The sequence below is a fragment of the Corythoichthys intestinalis genome, chromosome 5 (genome assembly GCF_030265065.1).
Source record: "Corythoichthys intestinalis isolate RoL2023-P3 chromosome 5, ASM3026506v1, whole genome shotgun sequence".
Taxonomy (NCBI): domain Eukaryota; kingdom Metazoa; phylum Chordata; class Actinopteri; order Syngnathiformes; family Syngnathidae; genus Corythoichthys; species Corythoichthys intestinalis.
In genome coordinates this window covers 44,302,501-44,328,645 of record NC_080399.1, presented here as the reverse complement: position 1 = coordinate 44,328,645, position 26,145 = coordinate 44,302,501, and the positions used below count along the sequence as shown (strand labels likewise).

General features: G+C 39.3%; 1 protein-coding gene across 1 annotated transcript in view; it reads right to left on the bottom strand.

The window, feature by feature from the left end:
• Window positions 1–26,145, bottom strand: part of cadps2 (Ca++-dependent secretion activator 2) — a 289,750-nt gene that overhangs the window by 249,187 nt on the left and 14,418 nt on the right. The gene's annotated exons all lie outside the window — the stretch shown is intronic.

The following is a 26,145-nucleotide window of genomic DNA, read 5'->3' as shown; positions in this document are numbered from 1 at the left end:
GATCTTTACCTTTCCTTTTCTGACCCAAAAATGATCACCTCTGTCTTCTACAAGTGACCTTTAAATAGGAGTCGTGAGCGCTATGGGTTACGTCAATAGAGATAGTTTTTTTTACAGTTGATGGTTGAGACTTTTGAACGCACCCCAAATGGCAACGTCATCACGATGCACCAGGCCATTGTCAATAGAGATTGTTTTTTTTTACAGTTGATGGTTGAGACTTTTGAACGCACCCCAAATGGCAACGTCATCACGATGCACCAGGCCATTGAGCGGAAAATGTAGAGTGAATAGAGATGTAGATTTATATTTTTAATGAAAATAATTAAACTTGTTAGCACAAAAAAAAATCCATAAATAAAACGCTTTGTTATAGACGTTATTGAGAGGTCAAGTTTTATCGTCTAAAATCGTCTAAAAAATATCACAATTTCATTATATCATTTGGAGCACAAACTACCAGTTTTGGTGATCAAACTAAGATATCATTATGCATTTGAAATCAAAGGTTTTCTGGCTTCAGTCAATTCTAGAGAGGCTCTTGAATGCTGACACACTCCCGCGCACGCGTGAGCACACACATACACACTCCATTAGTCTCATGTTGTTGAATGTTGTACCGATGGGTAATTGCGTGAGGTGCTTGCCACCACTAAGTGTCCACGATAACAGATCACCTCCTCCGAGTGGAAGGAACAGCTCAAATTAAAGCCTAGCAGCATAAACAAACGCGCACACACATAACTTCATCCACATCTCCCGCAGCCATAAGCACGCTTTGTCACACTGCCCTGAATGTTGTCTCTCCAGCTGACTAATTCGCAATATTCTTAATTGCCATCCATTTTGGATGCATAAAAATACACATTCCCAAAATTATATACACGTGTACAGTGCCCTCCATAATTATTGGCAACTCTGAAAAAGATGTGTTTTTTTAGCTTGTAATATATATATATTTTTTTACATTTTTTAATTCAAATAATATGGGCCCTTAATGGAAAAAAAAGAAAAATCCAACCTTCAGTACAAGTGCATTCATTCAGTGGGGGAAAAATCCCACATAAAGAAAAAAATTACCGTATTGGCCCGAATATAAGACGACCCCGATTATAAGACGACCCCCTCTTTTTCAAGACTCAAGTTTGAAAAGACTTTTTGAACACCAAATTAATTTTTATACAGAAAATAATTACAATACATCTGAAACAAATGATTATAACAATATATTTGAGAGAAAAGGCATTTAATTTCGTATTCAAAACTTAATATCTGAACATTTAAACATTTAACATTTAAATGTGTAAACTAAAGTGCAATCAAATTCATAAATGAATGGCTTCTGGTTTTTGAAATATAAATAAGAAAAAAATATTGTGATAAAACAAAATTGCAATAACTGCATTAATTATCAAAGTGAAGTCTAACTGCAACTGAAGTTCAGCATTCGATTCATTGATGACTGGCGCCATCCAGCGTCGTGAATGGGTATATGCCTAGGCCGCAGTTTTTTTTGTTTTTTTTTAGGCCGCAGTTATAAGACGTCCCCCAGGTTTTCATTCTTACTTTAATGCAAAAAACACCGTCTTATATTCGGGCCAATACGGTATTTGACATCAAATAATGTGTGTCACAATTATTAGCACCCCTGGTGTTAATACTTTGTAGAACCCCCCTTTTGCCAACAAAACAAGGTCTGGGGACTGAGATGACCATGGGAGGAGCTTGATTTTGTGTCTGGTGAACCATTTCTGTGTAGATTTGGCCATATGTTTAGGGTCATTGTCTTGCTGAAAGACCCAGTGACGACCCATCTTCAGCTTTCGGGCAGAGGGCAACAGATTTTGATTTAAAATGTCCTGGTATTTCAAAGCATTCATGATGCCATGCACCCTAACGAGGTTCCCAGGGCCTTTGAAAGCGAAACAGCCCCACAGCATCACTGACCCACCCCCATACTTCACAGTGGGTATTAGGTGCTTTTCAGCATGCGCGTCTTTCGTGGCACGCCAGACCCACTTAGAGTGTTTGTTGCCAAAAAGCTCAATCTAGGTCTCATCTGACCAAAGCCCATGGTCCCAGTTGAAGCTTGGGACCGTGTGTATTTTTGTGTGAGACCAAGAGACCACAAGGCAAAATATTTCATATGCAAGACAGCTACAAGCACCTTGGTATCCCACAGGCTTATGGAAAGCATGAGTTCATAAGAAAGTTATCCACAGTGAAATACCTCCAAAGAGCAAGGCACGTCCTGAAGAGACAGTGGAATGTTAAGAACAAGAACCAAACCATCAACACGTGTGCACTACCCGTCATCAGATACCCATGCTGGGATCCTAAGAAAGCCAAAGTAGTAGATAGAAGCCACAGATATGAAGAACAGAAACTCCTCTCCATACACAGAGGGCTTCACCCAAAATTTTGGAACCTGAGACAATACACGGCGGTATGAGGGAGGCCGAGGTCAGCGCTAAGTCCACAGTCCGGGATGAAACATCGAAAACTCCAGAAAACATCAAGAAAATGGCCCTGAAAGAGAAGTTGATAAGTGAATGTAACAAGCAGCAAATACCCCATGAGAGCACAGATGAGGAGGAGAACATAAGCTAGAAGGACAAGCCCTGAAAAGGAGTGCACCACCGGCAAGAATTACTACCAGCGGCTGGAGCACACTGGACTGAAAGACAGCACAGGGGCCCTAATGAGCTCTATGCATGAGAGACGATGACGTATTTCCAGAAAAATCTCAGGATTGTTGGTAGTCTCCAGTGAGTGCTAGTTGTAATTTGGTGTTAGCAACAAAACCAACAAAACCGAATGCATACTTGTTGTTGGACTTTATTAGATTTAAAATTTAATTCATCTTATGCCCACTAAATGTCAGGATGGTGTGTAAAAGCACAATAGTTTGTTTTCAAAAAGGGTGAGACAGTGCAGATTAGAGGTGTGCATCGGCACTGCCCTCACGATTCGATTACGATTCGGAGGGCCACGATTCGATTCGATTCGATTCGATTCAGAGGGCCACGATTCGATTCGGTTCGATTCGGCAATGCATCACGATGCATTAAAGCCTGGGATGCATTAAAATGCTAAAGCCAAGCATATTTTTCGTGAATCATGAGGCAACACAAGCGGTCAGACATTAAACAACTTTTTATAGGCTTTTGTGTCATTCCTGGTTGTAGTCAAATGAAAATAGTAATATATATAAAAATAAAAATAAAAAACATCACAGCATTTAATTAGTGCTTTGAATGAGACCAGGGCTTTCTTTTTTTTTTTTTTTTTTTTTTTTTTTACACACAGTAGCAGCCTTTCATTTTTTACACACCGCATAAGTTTGGTCAAGTTTCCCACCAACCTCATAGAAGCCAAAATGTCTCCATATTAGGCCTGAACAATATTGGAAAAAACTATTGCTGCAATTTTTTTTGGGATTTGCGATATATTGCGATATTATATTGCGATATTTTTAAAAAATGTATATATATATATTTTTTCAAAAAATTTTCAGAAGATGACTTAAATAGCTGTTTGGAAAGACTTTAGATGACTCACCATCACCACAGTGTACAGTCATCCCTTGTTTTTCACGGTTAATGGGGAACAGAACCTACCGCGATAAGTGAAAAACTGTGAAGTAGCGCACCCCCCCATTTTTTTGTGTGTGTGTGTGTGTGTTTTTTGTGCCCAATGTATTTATTCAGATTTAGCATTGGAAAGAGATACATAAAAGACATGTTTTTTTCTCACTCCCCCCCCCCACAGTGATTTTAAAAATGTATATAAATAAATGGTTTTTAAGCACTTCAAATGTCATAATTATGATAAGTTTTAAACATAACTGTCCAACCAAATCATTTTTGAACAAGAATAAAGTACTGTAGCAGATAAATGCTTGGCTTTATTAAATGCTTCTGTTTATCTACTTTAGCTGTGACCGTTGAAGTGACATGTAGAAATTTCAAACTCCTCATGATCACTTCTGGCATTTAAATGTCTCCAACGTCCTCACAGTACACACATTCATTCCAGCGCGGCTTCCTTGCAACTGTTTAAGAAGTTAGACGATGATTGACAGACGCCCGTGTGAAGTCTGCTTCTTTGGCCAGATCAAAGCCATCGTTGTGCCAGTGACTGAGAGGATCAAAAGGCTGGGAGAAGGAGGGTAGGAGGCTGTGCTGCAGACCAGAAAGTGAGGCGTATGTGGATCAAAAAAAAAAGTATCGCACGTGCTTGCGATGGGACTATCGCGCACACGCACATCGCGATGGCGATGTCTAAACGATATATCGTTCAGGCTTACTCCATATGCCTGCTTTCAATGTCTTTGGTGCGTCAATAATCTTTCGCGCTCCCTCTTTCTCCGCTTCAGCCATTGTTGTTATGTCTTATCTCTCTGCTTTCTCGATTGCCACTGCGCAATTGCGCATGTCTGTGACGTTACTCCCGTGAGGAAGCCGATTTGGATTCCTCGTCCCCCCTGCATTGCTTGTACTGTAGCTCCCTCTACAGGTAAACATGAGAATAATAATACAAATGGGGAAACCAAATCCATTGCATCACCAGAAGATTTTTGAACGGACTTATATATTTTAATATGTGCTGAATCGATTCGGCTTGTTGCCCGCATCGAATCGCATCGTCCATGGCCCGCATCAGGATGCATCGCCGCATCGATTATTGTTGACACCAGTAGTGCAGACTGCCACCACTGCTGTGTGCCCCAATGTACAGCATCAGATACTTGTAATTTGGTCCTAAGGTTCCATATATTCCTCAAAACACTGAATTAAAGAAACTGTTGGTCATCAGTGTTAGAAGAGCCAACTTTATTGTTAAAAATAGCTCACGAGTGTGTAGCCGTCATTTTCAAAGCTCAGACCACGAGTTCTGTTTGGAACGCTTTGCTGGCTCAGATCTGGACCCGTATTTGACTTCTAATGACTTACTTGCAACATGCTTTGGTCTTGAATTTAGAGTTACTCCAGGTGACTTATGGCTCATTACAGCTTGATGACTTTTTTTTCTTTTTTTTTTTAATATAAAATAAGTGTTGAAATGTACTTCATGTCAACTAATTTGTACATTGAGAGGTATTTTGACATATGTGTGTATCAGAAAAAAATTGTTTCATAGAATGTAACATAGTATAGTTTCTGTGAATGCGCTGCACAAAAATATCTTCAATGGCAAAGATAACAGTCACATCATTCAAGTCCTGTAATTACTAAAGTCATGGCGAAGTCCACTTATACATGCTGTTTGTTGGAGTTGCTGAAGATCACGGTAAATGATGTCCGGAGAATTGTCGGCGCATCCAGCGAAACATCACAGACCAAACTTGAAAAAGGTTTCAAGTTATACTTCTCGTCCTTTCTGTGTAATTTTGAAGGTAAGCTGCTAAGTTCGAAGCTTAGTTGGCTATCAAGACTCCGCTGTCATAAAAAACATGATCTCATCCTGCTTATGCCCCGCTTAGTTCGTAGTGTTTACGGCAGACCAAAAACTAGTCACCATCTTCACTCAAACATGGAAGTAATTGTGTATAGAGCCTATTTTGGCAGCACAAGAGGAGCGCCTAAGTGAAACGGCCATAGTGGCAAAGATCTACCAGAGCAGATCAGACTCGAGGTGCAGGTGTTGCAGCCTGGATAGGGATATCAAAATGAATACTCAGACCACGATGTTTTGCCTTGAATGAACCAAAAGAGAACTGTATTTAACATAAAATGTCCACAAAAACAAGAAAAGCCTATTCAAAATATTAAAATTGGCATTCTAAATAATTTGCACTTTCCCAAAGTTCTTTTTCATATACAAAATTATTCATTTACTGTAATATTCAATAGTCCGTTTTACACAAACAAAAGCCATAAATATGTTCATTTATCTAAAATTTTGTTAGACATGTAATACAGAGTTGCCAAATATGTCAAAGCAGATAAATATGAACAAGAACGACGAAACAATAGCTCACATCGGCCGTTAATGACGGCCATTTTAACTCTTAAATGGCGAACTAGTTCAGGAAATACAGAGCAAGTTGACATTAACATTCACAAATAAGTAAGACAAGTATATATCAACACGAAATATTTACAAATGTATATCGAAGTGCTTTGTGCACAACTAGTCATCCGCCGATCATGTTTCTCACAAAGGCTAAACTAGCTGAGCATATATCTCACATCGTTTCACAGTTATTTTAAAATGGATTTCAAAGAATATTAATATTGTTAACCTTTTCAAAATCCGTTTTAACCGCTTTTTATAACACTAACATTTCACACACGTTTTTCATCAATCTTGTTAATTAACATAATTATTAAGTTTATCAATTAAGGCATATTTTCAATCTATTACACAGGATGTGCAAAGACGCTCCAGAGACAGTCCATCACAGTGTAGCATGGTGTAAGCAGCTAGCTGGATCAGCGTAAATGACAACCAAGTGGCTGGGATAGTATACAGGAACATCTGTAACCAGTATGGGATAGAAGTACCCAAATCCCAAGGGGCCACGCCACAGAGGTGGCTGAGAACAACAAGACCAAGGTTCTGTGGGACTTCCATCCATCCATCATCTACCGCTTAATCCGGGTCGGGTTGCGGAGGCAGCAGTTTAAACAGGGAAGCACAGACTTCCCTCTCCCCAGCCACTTCAACCATATCCTTCGGCGGGATCCGAAGGCGTTTCCAGGCCAACCGAGAGACATTCTCTCCAGCTTGTCCCGGGTCGTCCCCGGGGCCTCCCGCCGGTGGGACATGTTCAGAACACCTCTCCAGGGAGGCGTCCAGCAGGCATCCGAACCTCAACACGGAGGAGTAGCGGCTCAACACAGAGACCCTCCTAGATGGCCGAGATGCTCACCCTATCTCTAAGGGAGAGCCCGGACACCCTGTGGAGGAAACTAATTTTGGCCGCTTGTATCCGCCATCATGTTCTTTCGGTCACGAGCTGTGGGTCATGACCGAAAGAACATGAGCGCCTGGCTTATGAAATATTTCAAATAGATCTTTGTAATGGTTCTTTTTGGGAAGCAAAATGTGGAAAAAAATGTCATGATATGACGCAATTTTGCCGTGGCACGATATGGTGGGGCAGTCAGACTCCGATGCAGCCCACCACCGCAGCTTCAAAAAATCTTAGAGTAAACACTGCAAGATGATCTTAATTTTGTGTTTTAAGTGAAACTCTTCCATATTCAATTACAATGGTAGCTCCACATACGAAGTTAATTCGTTCCAAGCCCTTGTTTGTAAATTGAAATGGTCGTATGTCGAGCAGGATTTTCCAATAGGAATACATTATAATTCCATTAATGCGTTCCACAGCCTAAAAACCTACAATAAATCCTTAATAAATACTGCTGGTACTATTACAAAAGGCAATTAAGCATAGCAAAAACAAATAAGTTATGAATAAAAATCGGAATTATATAATAATTATAATAATAATTATAATAACAATTAATAATGATTCCTGTAAATAATGTAAAGAATGGGATTCTAATGTGGCGGACACTTTTTGCTGTATCTGAACGCACCGCGGGGCTGACGTCACAGTGAGATAGGTCAATGCGCTAGAGATAATACTTTCGTTTTCTTTAGGGCAAAATAAAGGAGACTACTATTTCTTTTGATGCTTATTTGGTTAAAGAATACACGATTGGGGCGTCTTGAATGATCCGTCAAAATGCTCTAAAAAGAATGATGATATCGGATCAGCTGCATGTAAATTAGTTAATATGAGAGACACATCAAATGTGATGTAAATCTGCTACGTGTGGTGTTTTCCAAATGATTTTAATCAACAAAACAATAGAGCTTTATCCATGGGGAGAAGAGGGGGAGAGTATTGGCTTCAACAGCTGTTTCCTGGTATTGTTGGGCTCTGCCTACAAAACAAGGAAAACCAGGATAAAATGGATGACTTTGTCAGTCTAGGTGACGGACACAGCAAGACCGTTCAATCAACATTGCTGCAAGAACATCGGCTTTCTAATGATGACAAAAAAGAAAAGAACCTCCTCTGTATGACAGCAGGAAGTAGGAGAAGAGAATAAGGAGAGAAGGAAGGCAGCAATGAGTTTGAAGAAGAATTGAGCAGAGCAGAGATGACAGTTCTGATTGAGCATCGCCGAATGATAAAAATAGGAACATGCCTCCGCTCACCCGCCGCTGCCATTTAATCAATTGTGTCAGGTCAGAAGTTTATTATTAGATTTTAACACTCACAGCACGGTCAGAATAGTCTAAAGATTCAAATACAGAATCACTGAGCAGAGAAAAGCTTTCCACGAAGTAAAACAATCATGAACTTAAAATGTTTAAACACACCAAACATTTACATAAAATGTATTATCCATCCAGCTCCCCAAATGATTCTGTGCGTGAGCGAAATGCGCAATGTGCAATGTGAAATGTACTCTTGTGACCTAACAACTAACAAACATTTAAACTAGTAAGTGTTAACATGCTCAGAAGAAAATGTATTACTCATAAACCATTTATTTTATTCACGCATGGTCTTGTGCAAGTAACACAATCATATGCTATTAGAACAGTACTGCGGAGATTATTTTGCAATGCACATTTGTACAATACAAAACATATATCTGTAATAGATTTTTAATTCATATCTAGTTTTTGAAATACACATAATGTATTTCTCTTGCCATTATCAAAATATTGATATTTTTTCAATATATTGGCAGCCTTAGCTTATCTTCTCTCAAGTCTAGTGAAAGTGCTGTACAAGAAATTACAAGATAAAAGGTTTTGCTTTAGTTTAAGAAAGTGCAGCATGTAATAAAACTTGATAAACAAAAGTAATAGTGGGAAGATTACACTCTTAAGAAATTGAAGACATTTAATGGCCCTGCTGAAATTTCTGGACTAATCTAAATTTTCATGTGCTGGCCTTTGGCAGACGCCTCCACAGGATGCTGTGTGTTTTTTGTTGCTTTTTTTTTTTTGCCCCCAGAAATGTAACCTTCTCTACAGTGATGTTTCATTGCCACGTTGGCGTTGGCTCAAAGCCCGTCTGACTTTTGAATTTCAAAGCTCACTGAGGAGGAAGAGAAAGAAAGCAACAGAAGAAGGAAAAGCTACCAGAAGAAAAGCAAAGAGCAATCATTTCATGGTGTGATGAATGTTTTCATAATGGGGGATAAATGATATCAGCAACAGCACCTGGATCACACACGGCCTTACTAAGCAACAACAGTAAGCCAACCTTAATTCACAAGCTCACATACTCGCAACATTGTATCCAGTTGTCAGTTCATGCATGGTTTTATATGTGAAAATTTGCAATACTTGATGTATGAACATAAAAAAGGAACACTGACATATGGCCCTTTTAAAGGGAGAGACAAGACCTAGTATATACTGTATACTGTATGACCTTCATGTGAAAGAGTTGCTCAAAGTATTTTACTATGTAAAGCCCCAATTTTATAGACCTGTGATGAGGAAATGTTTAAACACAGAAAATACAATTGCTTATGACCACAACCATTTTGTGTTCTCAGATAAACCGATGCTCATAAACAACGATACACGAACACCAGTGCATGTGGTAATGTGAATTAATAGCGCCACAAGAAATAGCATTGATAAAATGTCTGTTCCCATGTCAGGCTACTACTTCCTAGAAATACTGCCTTTTAGTTTTTAGTTTTTTAATAAATGATTCAACACAAATCTTTCTGCTGGGATGCACAGGATAAAGGTGTCATTTGTCCCTTTAAAGTAAAACAAATAAAATGTAGAGAGTTCATATTAAAAACCATTGCATAAAAAAGTGTAAAAGCAAAAGCTTTTACATTTTTATTTTTTGACAACAATAAAATCTCTGGAGTGTCACCATCATTTATCATTCATAACACTTCCGGTTTGTTATAGACTTTTACTGACTGGGAGGCAGAACCACATCCTCAGCAGGCGGATCATTCGCTATGCATCATAAACTTGCAGATGGCAAAGTGTGTATGAGGTCGTGGGCGTTTATCAGCAGAGAGCAGAAGCATCCGTGACAAACCCCGGAGACAATGTACCTCCGTCACCAAAGACGGTGCTAAATATGCTGCATTTACAGTACAAAATGTATAGTCTTTCGAGCTTCAAAGTGATGAAAGTAAGAAGAGGCTTAGGATGTACAGTAAACAGCTCATTCGCAGGAGCATCAGGAACACATAGAAACTGTCATGACACCAAAGCTTGTATAGTCTTAACTCCAGTCAAGGTTTTGAGGGACATTCTTAACATGTGTAAAACTGGCAAACAGGGATAAACCACTGTTCATAAAAACAAGACACCTAGGGTACTTTAACATTAGACCAGGGACCAGTTGGAGAGCTATGTTGCAAAAACACTTGCAAATGACTTGTTGAAAAGGTTCAGTTTTCACACTGCGTCAACCGAACTTTCTGAGTAGCATCACGTGGACAAAGGGCGCCCTCATTGATTGGGCAAATTTAGAAGAAGAATTACATCCCTCCTGGGGGGGGAGGGAGTGTGGAGTGTCACAGCAGCTGCACATAATGTAGCATAAGCTTGCATTCACAAGCAAAGCAATGTGCGCTTAAAAAGGACCAAGAAGGACCAGAGTTTGGTTGTTTGTTGTTGTTGCTCATTGTTTATTGTCATCATCATCGGTATCATTGACTGTTACAATATAGCATTGTGATAACATTAACCCGAAGAAAAGACAAGGGCTGACAGGAGAAGCCTGGACTTAATAAATCCCGTCCCCAATTAAACCAAACTTGGTTTGGTCCAAACTAGAGTTTGGATGCATGTTCACATTAACAAAACAAAGTGGACTATGTGGAAAATAAAACTCTTGTCCGTTTAAAAAGGCACCAAACAGTGCTAATGTGAATGTCACAGGTGAATAAATGAAGAGATTTTTGTCAGCTTTACAGGTAAGTGTGACCTCGATTCTTTTCAAATTGATAACTGAGACAACCATTAAAATGACGTAATCATTTTGCAGTTTTAGTATAGCAATTGAAACCTCATTCAGAAGGTTGTTTCAATTTAGTAGGCCTTCGCATTCGGTTTTTGAGCAGACCTCAATTACAAAAATGGTGGCAACTATATCACTCTCTTGTACAATACTTAAGACTTAACTGTTTATACATTAAACCAGTGTTTTTCAACCTTTTCTGAGTCACGCCACGTTTTTACATTGGAAAAAATCTTGTGCCACGCCACAAACCAAAAAACTTCCAAAATGACTTTCTGTACAGTATAAAGTGAGGAAAACAAATATTTGAACACCTTGCAAAGTTCTCCCACTTAGAGATGATGGGCGGGTTTGACATTTTCATGGTTGGTGCTGGTGCAGTGTGAGAGACAATCTAAAGGTCAAAAAATCCTGAAATCACAGAGTATGATTTTTTTTTTAAACAAACATTTGTATTATACTACTGCAAATACATATTTGAACACCTGTCTATTAGCTAGAATTGTGAGCCTCAAAGACCTGTTAGTTGTCTTTCAAAAGTCCAACGAATGAGTGGAGTGGAAGTGGACTTTTTGAGTTGACTTTTTGACCTCTTTTAGGCAGTTACAGTGGGGAGAACAAGTATTTGATACACTGCCGATTTTGCTGGTTTTCCCACTTGCAAAGCATGTAGAGGTCTGTAATTTGTATCATAAGTTCTCTTCAACTGTGAGGGACGGAATCTAATACAAAAAAACAGAAAATCACGTATGATTTTTAAATAATAAATTTGCATTTAATTGCATGAAATAAGTATTTGATACATCACAAAAATCGAACTCAATATTTGGTACATAAACCTTTGTTTGCTATTACAAATACCAAACGTTTCCTGTAGTTCTTGACAAGGTTTGCACACACTGCAGCAAGGATTTTGGCCCACTCCTCCATGCAGATCTTCTCCAGAGCCTTCAGGTTTCGGGGCTGCTGCCGGGCAACACGGACTTTCAGCTCCCTCCATAGATTTTCTATCGGGTTCAGATCTGGTGACAGGCTAGGCCACTCCAGGACCTTAAGATGCTTCTTACGGAGCCACTCTTTAGTTGCCTTGGCTGTGTGCTTTAGGTTGTTGTCATGCTGGAAGACACAGCCACGACCCATCTTCAGGGCTCTCACTGAAGGAAGGAGGTTGTCAGCCAAGATCTGGCGATACATAGACCCATCCATCCTCCCCTCAATACGGTGCAGTCGTCCTGTACCCTTGGCAGAGAAGCAGCCCCAAAAAAATGATGTTTCCTCCTCCATGTTTCACAGTTGGGATGCTGATCTTAGGGTTGTACTCATCCTTCTTTTTCCTCCAAACACGACGAGCCGAGTTTGGACCAAAAAGTTCCATTTTGGTCTCATCCGACCACATGACCTTCTCCCATTGCTCCTTTGGATCACCCAGATGGTCAGTGGCAAACCTCAGACGTGTCTGGACATGCACTGGCTTCAGCAGCGGGACCTTGCGTGCATACCATGACGGCGTAATGTGTTTCCGATGGTTTTCTTCGAGACTGTGGTTCCAGCGCTCTTCAGGTCATTGACCAGCTCATTGACCAGGTCCTGCCGTGTAGTTCTGGGCTGATCTCTCACCTTCCTCATGATCAGTGATGCCCCACGAGGAGAGATCTTGCATGGAGCCCCAGAACGAGGTAGATTGACCGTCAACTTGAACTTCTTCCATTTTCTAATACTCGCTCCAACAGTTGTTACCTTCTCACCAAGCTGCTTGCTTATTTTCCTGTAGCCCATCCCAGCCTTGAGCAGGTCTATTATTTTATCCCTGATGTCCTTACACAGCTTTTTGGTCTTGGCCATTGTGAAGAGGTTGGAGTTTGTTTGTTTGAGCATGTGAACAGGTGTCTTTTATACAGGTAACAAGTTCAAACAGGTGCAGTTACTTCCGGTAATGAGTGGAGAACAGGAGGGGTTCTTAAAAAAGAACTAAGAGCCGAAATATTTACTAGTTGGTAATGTATCAGATACTTATTTCATGCAGTTAAATACACATTTATTATTTTAAAATTATACTAGGGGTGTCCCGATCCAGGTTTTTGCACCTCCGATCCGATACAGATTTTGTTTTGCACTTCCGATCCGATACCAATACAGATACCGGCCTATCTGAGCATGTATTAAAGTTTAAAGTTATTTAGCCTCCTTACTTAGTTGTCAGACTCATGTTGAAAAGGGTTTTAGTACTCTGGATAACAACTAGCCAGCTGAATTAGGTGAGTTTGAATAACACACAATGGTTGGTAACAAGAAACTGACCTGTTTATTCAGTGACAAACACAAAACATTTTAAATAACAAACAGAAATGTCATAGTCAGTAAAACGTGCAAATAATATTGTAAACTGTCAGTGGAAAATCCCACAAACTTCCCAAGCTATTAGATGCTTTTAATGTTTCGTGAATTAGTTACAAAACTTGAAAAGATTAGAGAGGCCTGTAATTGTCAACATGGGTAAACCTCAACCATGAGAGAGAGAATGTGGAAAAAAAAAACAGAAAATCATACTGTTTGATTTTTAAAGAATTTATTTACAAATCACAGTGGAAAATAAGTATTTGGTCACCTACAAACAAGCAAGATTTCTGGCTGTCAAAGAGGTCTAACTTCTTCTAACGAGGTCTAACGAGGCTCCACTCGTTACCTATATTAATGGCACCTGTTTTAACTCATTATCGGTATAAAAGACACCTGTCCACAATCTCAGTCAGTCACACTCCAAACCTCACTATGGCCAAGACCAAAGAGCTGTCGAAGGACACCAGAGACAAAATTGTAGACCTGCACCAGGCTGGGAAGACTGAATCTGCAATGGGTAAAACGCTTGGTGTAAAAAAAATCAACTGTGGAAGCAATTATTAGGAAATGGAAGACATACAAGACCACTGATAATCTCCCTCGATCTGGGGTTCCATGTAAGATCTCACCCCGTGGCGTCAAAATGATAACAAGAAAGGTGAGCAAAAATCCCAGAACCACACGGGGGGACCTAGTGAATGACCTACAGAGAGCTGGGAACACAGTAACAAAGGCTACTATCAGTAACACATTGCGCCGCCAGGGACTCAAATCCTGCACTGCCAGACGTGTCCCCCTGCTGAAGCCAGTATACGTCCCGGCCTGTCTGGGGTTCGCTAGAGAGCATTTGGATGATCCAGAAGAGGACAGGGAGAATGTGTTATGGTCAGATGAAACCAAAATAGAACTTTTTGGTAGAAACACAGGTTCTCGTGTTTGGAAGAAAAAGAATACTGAATTGCATCTGAAGAACACCATACCCACTATGAAGCACAGGGGTGGAAACATCATGCTTTGGGGCTGTTTTTCTGCAAAGGGACCGGGACAACTGATCTGTGTAAAGGAAAGAATTAATGGGGCCATGTATCGAGAGATTTTGAGTGAAAATCTCCTTCCATCAGCAAGGGCATTGAAGATGAGACGTGGCTGGGTCTTTCAGCATGACAATGATCCCAAACACACAGCCAGGGCAACAAAGGAGTGGCTTCGTAAGAAGCTTTTCAAGGTCCTGGAGTGGCCTAGCCAGTCTCCAGATCTCAACCCCATAGAAAATCTGTGGAGGGAGTTGAAAGTCCGTGTTGCCCAACGACAGCCCCAAAACATCACTGCTCTAGGGGAGATCTGCATGGAGGAATGGGCCAAAATACCAGCAACAGTGTGTGAAAAACTGAAGATTTACAGAAAACGTTTGGCCTCCGTTATTGCCAACAAAGGGTACATAACAAAGTATTGAGATGAACTTTTGGTATTGACCAAATACTTATTTTCCACCATGATTTGCAAATAAATTCTTTAAAAATCAAACAATGTGATTTTTCGGGGGGGTTCTCCACATTCTGTCTCTCATGGTTGAGGTTTACCAATGTTGACAATTACAGGCCTCTCTTATATTTTCAAGTGGGAGAACTTGCACAATTAGTGGTTGACTAAATACTTATTTGCCCTACTGTATGTTACGTCATTCAAATTTTTCTGTTTACCTTGGCTTCCATAGGGAAGCTCAAGAGAAAATGAGGGTGTTCTGTGACCCCCCCCCACACACACACACACACACACACCCCAACAGACAAAGCATGTCAACATTATTTCCCTGCTCTCCATCTTAGTAATAAAGGAAATTAGCAACAATTACAAGAAACTAATCACATATGTCAATGCTGACATGTGACAGCAGTGACTGACAGCCAGCGAATTCTTTGCCGACCAGTCATTTGCGTTTTCACGAGTGTTACTCTCTTATTAATAGCAGAGGGGAATACAATGCAAATGTATTTGCTGCCAGCGTTAAGGCGCTTAGATGCTTGCTTGAACGCAGGCAGGATTTCGACATTGATGTTGGGAGGAGGAGTAGATGACAAGGTGTGGGAGGCAATATTTACAACATGGGGGTTCTTTTTAATGGTGTGCAACACAGATGCCGTTTCAAAGGGGGCCTGCGTGACGAAGTCAACTAAATCAAACACTGTTAAAAAGTACAATAATGCACACAGGACACAAAGGATGCCAAAAATCACGCTAAATGTTACGAGGAAACTTGAGTTATTTGTTGAGATAAAAGCAATACAAGACTATATTTTCACAAATAGAAATAAGTTTTGTCATTATTTTCCATTCGTAAAATTTGTTCTTATTTAAGGAAATATTTTTGCTTGCTTGTTTATTATTAGAGCGGGAAAAAAAACAAAAAGTGATTTTTGAGAATAAAAATTAGTAATCTAGGACCAAGTCAGCTTGTTTTTACAGCTTGTACAACTAATTCATGCTTATTAGCCAACTAGTTATTAAATTGGAAATTGATTTTATGACCAATTGATATATTTCCTATTCGGTCATCTGTTTGTTCAGAAAGTGTTTTGAGTGGAAACAAAACATTTTACTGCTGAATAAAACATTTTTTTTTTAATTTCCAATGAAAGAGGAGTACCAGGTCTGTATCATTAAGTTTGATGCTTATTTGATCACGGTCCATATTTTTCACTGCTAAATACAAAAGAACAATTTTTTCGATGAAAGAGGAGTGCCAAGTCTGTATCGGTAAGTTTGATGCTTATTTGATCACCGTCCATTTTTTAGGCCTCTTGAAAGATCAGGAAAAATCTTTAAAGTGGCAAACAAAGGTTGCGTTCCTTTGAAACCCTACACCATAAATAAAACGATTTTTGATCATGATCCGTGAGCCAAACAAATTGTATAAATTGTATTAAAATTATTCAAATGAGCAAGTGAACTGAAATAAATTGGTTATAATTAACTCTCTACCTAACTTTAATCAGTAAAAACCTCAACTTGAACAAGCAAGATAATATTTACTCAAAAGTATTAGGTTTGTGTTCAAGTCTGCGCATGCGCCAACTAGGGATGTCCCGTTCCAGGTTTTTGCACTTCCGATCAGATACCGATATTGTTTTGCACTTCCGATCCGATACCGATACTGGCCGATACCGACCTATCTGAGCATGTGTTAAAGTTTAAAGTTATTTAGCCTCCTTACTTAGTTGTCAGACTCATGTTGAAAAAGGTTTTAGTACCCTTGATAACAACTAGCCAGCTGAACTAAGTGAGTTTGAATAACACACAACGGTTGGTAACAAGAAACTGACCTGTTTATTCAGTGACAAACACAAAACATTATAAATAACAAACAGAAATGGCATAGTCAGTCAGTAAAGCGTGCAAATAATATTGTAAACTGTCTTAAAAAAGCAAAACACACCAACAACCTCAGTGGAAAATCCCACAAATCCCCCAAGCTATTAGATGCTTTTAATGTTTCGTTCATTAGTTACAAAAATTGTATAAAAAGCCTCTCTGGTTTAAATGAATGACTATTTCAGTATCAAGTTAGCATTTTAAAACAGTAAATAAAATACTCAAGTCCCCATTCTGTATCAGCAGCTTTAAACTACATTCAATTCATTTAATTTTGCGAATCAACTGTTAAAGTTGTTAAAATTGCTCCCATTATTCCATAATTCCCTTCTGTCTACTTTCGACATGTGAAAGTTTTAAAACTGTTTTGAAGATAGATTCAAGTCAAGATTTTGCCGATTTAGGAGTATTTTAGACAAAAAGTTAATTAGGTTCGCCTGGAAGCTTCACTACAACAGCCTACAAGGGAAGTCTCCTGCTTTAAGATGGCAGCCGTTTACTAACGCATCTGGTTTTCAATACTTCAATGTTGCTAACGCAGTCGAGTCTGTCGTGTAGCATCTGGTTCTATATACACATGATATCTATCATCTCCAGTAAAACGACGTTGACGTAGTTTGTTGCGGCTGTCAGCAGAAGTCAGGTATTCTTGTGTTTTTTATCCAGCAGCATGAGTTGAGCTAAGGCCATGAGTTGAGCATTGGCATTACCCGGGTCTAAGACAAGTTATGTTTACTTTCGGGACGCAATGCGGTCAGTTTCTGATTGCGTCCCGAAGACCCCGCTGTGTATTAGTTCCTCTTTACTTGACATATTTCAATAATCGGAATTTGGATGTTTGTGAATCGTTCTCGAATCTTCAGCGGCCGAATCGCGTGTTGGACGGTGCGTCTTTACTCACGTGAGATAATGGCTCGTCATCCAGAATGAATTCTTCGGCAATGACTCTTGTTATAACCTCAGCTTTGGGACTGTCGAGTGCCAGTTTGTCACGCATAGCAAAAGTTTCTGCCAGTGTTAGTTGCGTAGGACCTTTCTTTTTGTCTTCGGTTTTCTTAACATACTCCTCATATTGTTTGTGGTGGTATTTCGCTAAATGCTTGATTAGGTTCGTTGCATTAAAACGTCTTACAGCTTTACCACTACGCTTGACTTTATTGTGGCATATGTTGCTATCTGCCTCTTCGTCTTTGTCGTCCTTTAAGGTGAAATGATCCCACACAGCTGACATTTTTACCTATAATGTCTCTCTGTAAATTGGGAGACGGTAATGTAAATGTAGTATGTTGAAGGTGTGCCATAAAATACGGACCGGATTTTAGGGAAACTGAAGCAAAAATTGGAATGGATTTTGTAACTCGGTGCGCTGGAAAACCCAGACCGGACTTTTAAAAAAAACTGGATCGGAAGTCTGGATCGGAATTTTTCCCGTCTTCCGATCCGATACCGATGCGCATTTTTTTGCCCATATCGGCGTCCGATCCGATCCAAATATCGGATCGGGACATCTCTAGCGCCAACGTGTCTTCTTTGAAACTGAAAAGACGACCGTTTCATTTGACGATACAGTCTATCTTAGATGGCAACGTCCAGTAGCAGGTACACTTCAACTTACTGTTTTTTTTTAAATTGACAATGCAAAAACATTAACAAGCCTGGTGTTCTGCTTGTTAGATTCAGAAGCCTCTATGGTAAACATATTTGTATATTTTATTCCTGAGTTTCGACAGCCATTCCTGATAGCTAGCTAACAATGCTCTTCAGAGCTTAACATGAGTTGCTGTTAATAATGTGGCTTAATTTGAACCATTAACCTTATTTTCTAATTAACCTTTCAGTTACGGCGTACAGTATTGTCAAATGTTTCGCCCTTCAGTATAATTGAGTGGCACGTCCCTCCCCGAGTCCCCGACTGAAGGTACCCTAAACACGCCTGGAGCACACAGCCAGCAGCAGCAAGCTTGCGATACTTTTTCCGTTGAATAACGCTAGTCTGCTACTGTGGCGTGTAAACACGCAGGAACGACTATGGACGACGCGGAAAGCAGACTGCCTTTGAGGACCGGAGTTAGTGACCCCTGCTCGTGTTCTTCATTCATTAGTTAATACTGTACTGTTGTTGAGAGAAATGTTGGGAGAAATATTTTGTATTCATAAATGTGTCCTCAGTTGGTGTTGAAATAATGTTCCTATTGCTTGTTATTATTGACATATTATCTTTTCGCCACAAGATGGCAGGATGGGACTTCATTGTCTAAAGTGCTACTTTTATTACTTTTTTTTTGTTTGACTTTGACAACTTTGATTTGTGGGATTGCCTGTGAAGACAGCAATGAGAGAAGATGTAGCCGCATGTCAATGGAAATTAAATACGCAGAGTTTTGGCTGAAAGACAACTTATTCTCTGTCAATTTTTCTACGAATGCAACGTTGAGCTGCAACCACCTCCACAGGTTATGGGGCCCAGGAGTCATTCAAAGGTAAAGTCAGTTTCCACCGTGAAGAAGGTCGCGAAGGACAGCGTGCTCACGGACCGCTGATTAGCGGAAAAAGCTAACAAGCGACGAGGAACAAGTAGGTTACCTCGACTGGCATTTGACGGCGATGAAGCTAAATATGAACTCTGGGAAACTAAAATGTTGGGACATTTTCATCTAATCGCGCTAAAGACAGTGCTGGTAGGACCAACCACTGAAGCCGAGAGAGAAAATGATGAAATGGAAATTAAATACACCGAGTTTTGGCTGAAAGACAACTTATTCTCCGTCAATTTTTCCTACGAATGCAACGTTGAGCTGCAACCACCTCAACAACTGTACTTAAACTCATACTATTAGGAAAAAATGTTTGCATGCTGTTTATATTGTGCAGACAATTTGTTAAATTTTCAATGAGCAAATTGTCAATAAAACAGTTGCCAATCAAATGTTTCTCTTGTGTGCAATGACTTTAGGCTAAAACAATCCTTATCTTTAATATTAATAATTGATATTTTAATTAATATTTATTAAAAAACCTTCAGTGAAATATACAATAAAATACGCTACAATCATGAGTAAATAGTCCTGTATTTGAATAGGTTTTACGTGATATATACTGTTTCAAAAGGTTAAGTTAACCTTACCCAAATTATTTGAGTATATTATTTAGGGCTGCAGCTATCGAATATTTTAGTAATCGACTGAAAATCCTATCGATTAATCGAGTAATCGGATAAAACAAATATATTTTTAGGTGAAGAGCAAATATACATGAGAAAACAAGACATTTCATCTAATCTTGAACCATTTTCAGTCAATCAATGTCTTTATTTTCGATGTATATTGTAGCTAGAATTAAAAAAAAAAAAGACTAATTCACTGCTTTCACTCAAAAAACTTTTACATCTTATTTAAAAAAAAATATATATATATATATATATATACATATATATATATATATATATATATTACCTAAAAATGCCGTTACGCTTGATAACACACATCACTTAAAAGTTAGGATTTTTTCCCACGTGTTTCAATTGAATTTCTCTTTGTGTCAAGCCATTTTTAAGTTCTAGTTAAGTTTTAAGTTAGTCTAAACTAAGTCCTGATAGGATTTTGAGTTTTTGCAGTGTTCAAAATAAATGTATGATACAGGCTGTACTGGAGCACATTAGGGACCAGTGCTACTTGGTGTTTTATCCAGCAATGACTACTGAGCTAAAATTGATAGTTAGCATGATTAAGTTTTTATTTTACACCCTCATCACTCCACAATGCTATGTTATGTTAAAGCCTGTATGTAAGACACGTTAGCCACGCAACGACAGTGGTCATAATTAATTGAAATCTAGTCCTCCGCAGGGCTAACTTTACGTGAGCTAGTAGCGACAGTAACGTTAATCTTATTTATTAGCGCTTAGCGCTCTTTATTAGCGCTTAGCGCTGTACTGCTTTAAGATGGCGGCTGTTTAATAACGCTGCCCAGACGCGGCCGAGTCTGTCATTGCGCATCTAGTTCAACATACATGTGATCTTTATGAGACGCATCTGACGCTAGCTGTTACCAACGTAGCATCGTGCGGGCTAGTATTTGGCAACGTCGGCGTCGTTTGTGGCGGCTGTCAGCTGCAGTAAGTTTTTTTTTTTTTCCCTTCTTCCTCTCCGCACGTGACAGCGCGTTGTCCCGCATTAAAAGTAGTCCGAGCAAAACGTGATGCTTAGAGCTGTCAAAATAAACGATTACTCGAGGTGAATAAAATTACTCAGATCAGTTTTTAAACTCGAGTTACTCGAGTTGCTCGAGTACTCGTTTCAGCTCTAATATTATTGTTAACTTATTTTGGTAACATTCACTCAGTAAAATTGGTTACATTTTACACAATCAAACTGAGTGTAAATTGTTACCACAATTTTAGTGAGTAAAATTTATAGGTTGTTTTTTTTACAGTGTACTGACAAATGTTCCCACTTCCTTTAGGACAGTGCTTTTCAATTATTTTTTTCACGGAGCATTTTTTACAGAGCTCCCGCGTTGTCTCCAATCAGCCAGCTGCGGGGCTGGCCCCTCCCAACTCAATGCCGACCGAACATGAGCATATAAAAATCCGTAGAGGAAAATTTAATCCCGAAATGTGACCTGCGTGTTACCCGCAGTGAAAGAGGCGCACAACCAGTTGTTTTCATGACATTTCTACCAGCCAAAACTGTCGCCATTTCCAGGACCGCCACTGTTATACACAAGCACTTCTGGTTGCGGATTCCAGGAACTATACGCAGCACCACACCACATGCTTTTATTTGTTATTTTCCAATTGGTGAGAGCGCAACTGAGCATTGATTATAACATCCCAAGTAACGATGTCAGGCTTTCGTTGTTTTCTAAAGATTTATTTCAATCACAACACGGCGAATGCTCGTTAAAGCCGAGCATGCTCTCCCTTCACTCACACTCCCACATGATGCGTTCACGAAAAAAAAACAGTGCTCACAAAACCGAGTTCCCGACCCCTGGTTTAGAAGATGTAGTAATTTTGAAATTTCCCACCGCCGAGTAATGAGTTTCCAGTTCAGAGGTAAACCACGCGGGCAATGACATAACATATGAGGACTGCATTTATTTTAATTTTATTCAGAATATTTTGTTACTTATTTAAATTTATTTTAACTTAACATTGTACTTATGTTCCAATTTGCTAATACCGCAATTTCTGGACTATAAGGCGCATCTGACTATAAGCCGCCACCCACCAAATTTGACAGGAAAATAGCATTCGTTCATAGATAAGCCACACTGGACTACAAGCCGCAGCTGTCCTCACTGTATTATTACACCAATTGATATTAACCGGTAACACTTTATTTGACAGTGGCATCAAAAGATTGTCATAAGACCAAATGAACCACCATAGTTTGAACCAATTGGCTGCAATGCTTTAAGACGCTTCATTTAGCCATCACTGCTCCCTTGGGGTAGACAGTCAACCTCTCCTGCCACCTGCTGTCAACACTGTTCTCGTCAAACGTGCCTCCTAGCATGCATTGCGGCGCTACAAATGTAAATAACAATCAAAATTCATGTTCTGTGCTAATTATTTCTTCAGTTTGTCCTTTAGTTGTTTCATTAATTGCTAGCTCTGGTATTTGGTAACACTTTATTTGACAGTGTTGCTATAAAACTGTTATAAGACCATCATAATTATGACATGACACTGCCATGAGCATTATTGAATGCTTATGACCACTGTCATTTTGTGTCATCCAGAAATGATCTCACTTTTGAATAGATGTAAAAGATCCGAGCTGGACATAAATGGAGTGTTGGTGACATAATTTGCCAGATGATACTTAATGACATCTGTCATAAGCATTCATTAATGCCCATTATGGTGTCATAACCATGTCATAATTATGAATGTCTTATAGCAGTTTTTTGAAGCCCCTGTCAAATAAAGTGTTACCTATTAGCCCAAATAAATCAACAAATAAGCCACACTGGACTATAAGCCGTAGGATTCAAAATGAGGGGAAAAAGTAGCGGCTTATAATCCGAAAATTACGGTATGTTTGAAAATAAAAATCCTGTTCAATAGAAAAAAAGGCTCTTTTTTTAAACCAAGTTATCTCAAAGTGACACATTTTAGAGCTGTAATATTGCAATACCGTGATACGGTGAAACCGTGATATTTTGGCTTAAGGTTATCATACTGTCAGAATATCATACCGGCACATGCCTATTATCAAGCAGCACCTGACATGTGTTTCCCAAAAGCCGAGTCTGGAGCCTATTAGAAGACACCGTGAGTAAGCGTCTGTGTGTCTTTTGGGGGCGCAGCACGTCACATGAGTGACATAACCAAACACTGCTATGATGCATGCTAGCTTCATAAGATAAGACAATGTCACACATTATGACTTTATGGCAGAAAATAAGGCGAATTTTCATCTCGTTCCTGTCAGTCGAAAACTGGCATTCGTCTTATGTTTTCATCACCCAAGACACGTTTTTAGCTCGTCATCGTCACATCATCATCATGAAAAAATTGTTTCTTGACAAAAGATTTTCGTTTCCGTTTCAGTTCATTCACTCATCTTTCAAGGTACACGCAATACATGGTCATACACAAACAGTTGATCTGATAAGATGCGCGGATGTGACACTCCAAAGAAGCTACTTAAAGCTTTTAGTCGTTCTAGTCATCGTTGACGAAAACAACATTGCTTGTCTCCCACTGTATTAAAAGTGAAGCTAAATCCTACACGCGTTATCATATTTCCTCGTCTTAGCTTTCGGGAGACTTCATTTATCCTGCTCTTTGCAGTGTGGTCTTGTTTGGTGCAAAAATATTGCGCACACTCTGAATATGAGGGCGCCACTGCTACCCACTGAGTGGATGTGCAATTACACGTTATTTTAGTACGGCAAAAAGTATGTTCCTTGAGCCCTGCTTTTTACCAATCTGGCAATTAAATTTTTACTGACAAGCATCAGCACAAATGTCTATAAGCGCTGTTTGGGCTGTCGTTGTACTGCTTGGAATAATGAACAGATGCCAGGGGAATTAAACGGCAGGCGTAAGCTGTGGGGGGGTGGCTGCGTGGGCCATCACCGGTGAAAGGGGGGGGGGGGGGGGGGCATTCTGTCAAGCTGCAGAGAAATGCCACAAAAAGACCAATACAAGACCGCCACACGACAAACAACAGGTGGGAGTTTCCCCTCGAGATTCATTGAGTAGACTCGGCACTCAGCACTCAGCTCCTACACTATAAAAAAATAGGCTTTGAAAACGACAATGGAAGAAATGAAAAGACAAATATTAAATTGGTACCTCAATTTATGAGTCACCTGTAGGGATGGGAATTGAAAGGATTTTTACGATTCCGATTCAATTATCGATATTGGTTAACGATTCGATTCTTTATCAATTCTCTTATCGATTCAAATTTTGGGAAAAAGAACAAACATTTTGATTGGCATCTAGTTTGTTTAATCAGAAGTCACAACCTTACACTCGCAACGAGGTCAAAAGAGGCCCAAGGCCTCGATGTTAACTGTGGGAATATTTAACTGTGGCAAATAGACAAGAATGTGTAACATCTTACTGAAACATTTTTCTAATAGAAATAAAAGGACATATGAGCGGATAGCACTCAAAATTAATAAAAAAGAAGATAAATACTGTCAAATACAACAAAACAGTGCGTAGTGCAAATGTGCAAAAGTAATTCTTTTGCAGAAAAATAAGCATGTCTGCTTTTTCAGGTAGGCTACGTGATCTTTCTGGACTTATGGTGTCTTCAGCAGTGGAGAACACCCTCTCAGATGGGGTGGAGAAAGCCTGCACACACATAAAGTGTTCAGCTAGTCCAGACAGCAGGGGCACAGTATTTCTTTAGTTGTCCCAAATATTAAAGAGTTTATTATTCGTAGAAATGGGAATCTTTGGGCCCCTAACAATTCGATTACGATTACGATTCAGAGGCTCCGATTCGATTATTGATGCACCACAATAACCCCCCAACCCCCCGCTTTTAAGTTTTTGTACACTAGTTCCAAAATTCTTCTAAATCCTCTCAGGCTAAACAAACTACTATTTCAGCATCAAGCTAACCGTAAAAACAGTAAATAAAATACTCAAGTCCCCATTCTGTATCGGCAGCTTTAAACTACATTCAATTAATTTAATGTTGGGAATCAACCGTTAAAGTTGTTAAAATTGCTCCCGTTATTCCATAATTTCCCTTCTGTCTACTTTCGACTTGAAAGTTTTAAAACTGTTTCATCATTTAAAGATAGATTCAAGTCAAGATTTTGCCGATTTTTTTTTTTTTTTTTTTTTTTTTAAGATAAAAAGTAATTAGGTTTGCTCAAACAGAGCTTTCTAGAGAAGTCTACTGCTTTAAGATGGCGCCCGTTTACTAGCGCGGGAAAGTATCATTTCATCTAGTTCTTGGTGTATAATCAAACACGGCCGTCATCTGTCATTTCACATCTAGTTCTAGATATATACAGTATGTGATATCTACCATAGCCGTATGTTGCCGTATGTTTGTAGCAACTAGCAACAGGGTGCTGTTTGTAGCGGCTGACAGCCACAGTCAGGTATTTTTTTTTTTTTTTTTTTTTTAAATCTAGCGGCATGAGTTGAACATATTTACTCTCGGTCCGTTCCTCATTGCGTCCTAAAGACCGCGCTGACTGTGTTTTATTTCCACTTTACCTGGTATATTTCAATAATCGGAATTTGGATGTTTGTGAATCGTTCTCGAATCTTCCATGGCCGAATCGCGAATAATCTAAGAATCAGGAATTTCGCACGTCTCTAATTATTAGGTTGGTGTAATTACATAAAGATGGTTGGATCTCATACAATATAAGAGGAATTTTAGCACAATCCTCCGTTAACTTGGATTTTTTTCACTTCCTAGACATAGTTGGTGTACTCTATGGAATTTTTGAAGAAGACATACGTGAGGATAAGCAGTTTAGAAGATGAATAAATGAACTATTTTGGTTGGGAAAAAAGTTAAGTATAAACTTAAGGGAGACATTGTAGATTAGCCGGTGAAGACTAAATGGTCTTTCATGATTTAAAAAAAAAATACATGACGGAAAACACTCAGGTGACTTGAAGTTACGCACTGAGACCCTCAATTTGGCCAAATTTCAAAATTGTCCGATATGCATGTGTGATACATCACTGGAAAGCTTAAAATCTCGATTTTCTGGGGGAAGAAAAAATTTTGAACAGGAGGGCATTTTTAAAAGAATTTTTTTTTAAACAGCAAAACCCTATCTGGAGGTGAGAGCGCGCGAGAGCAGAATTACAGACGCCATGACTTTAACGAGATATTATCCCGTACTTATCTTGTTTCCATCCAAAAACTCCATGTAGCATGCATCACTGAGTGTCAAGACACAGCTGTGAATGGCCACAGCTGGATTTTTGGGGGATTTTATGGTTGGAACATGGTAAT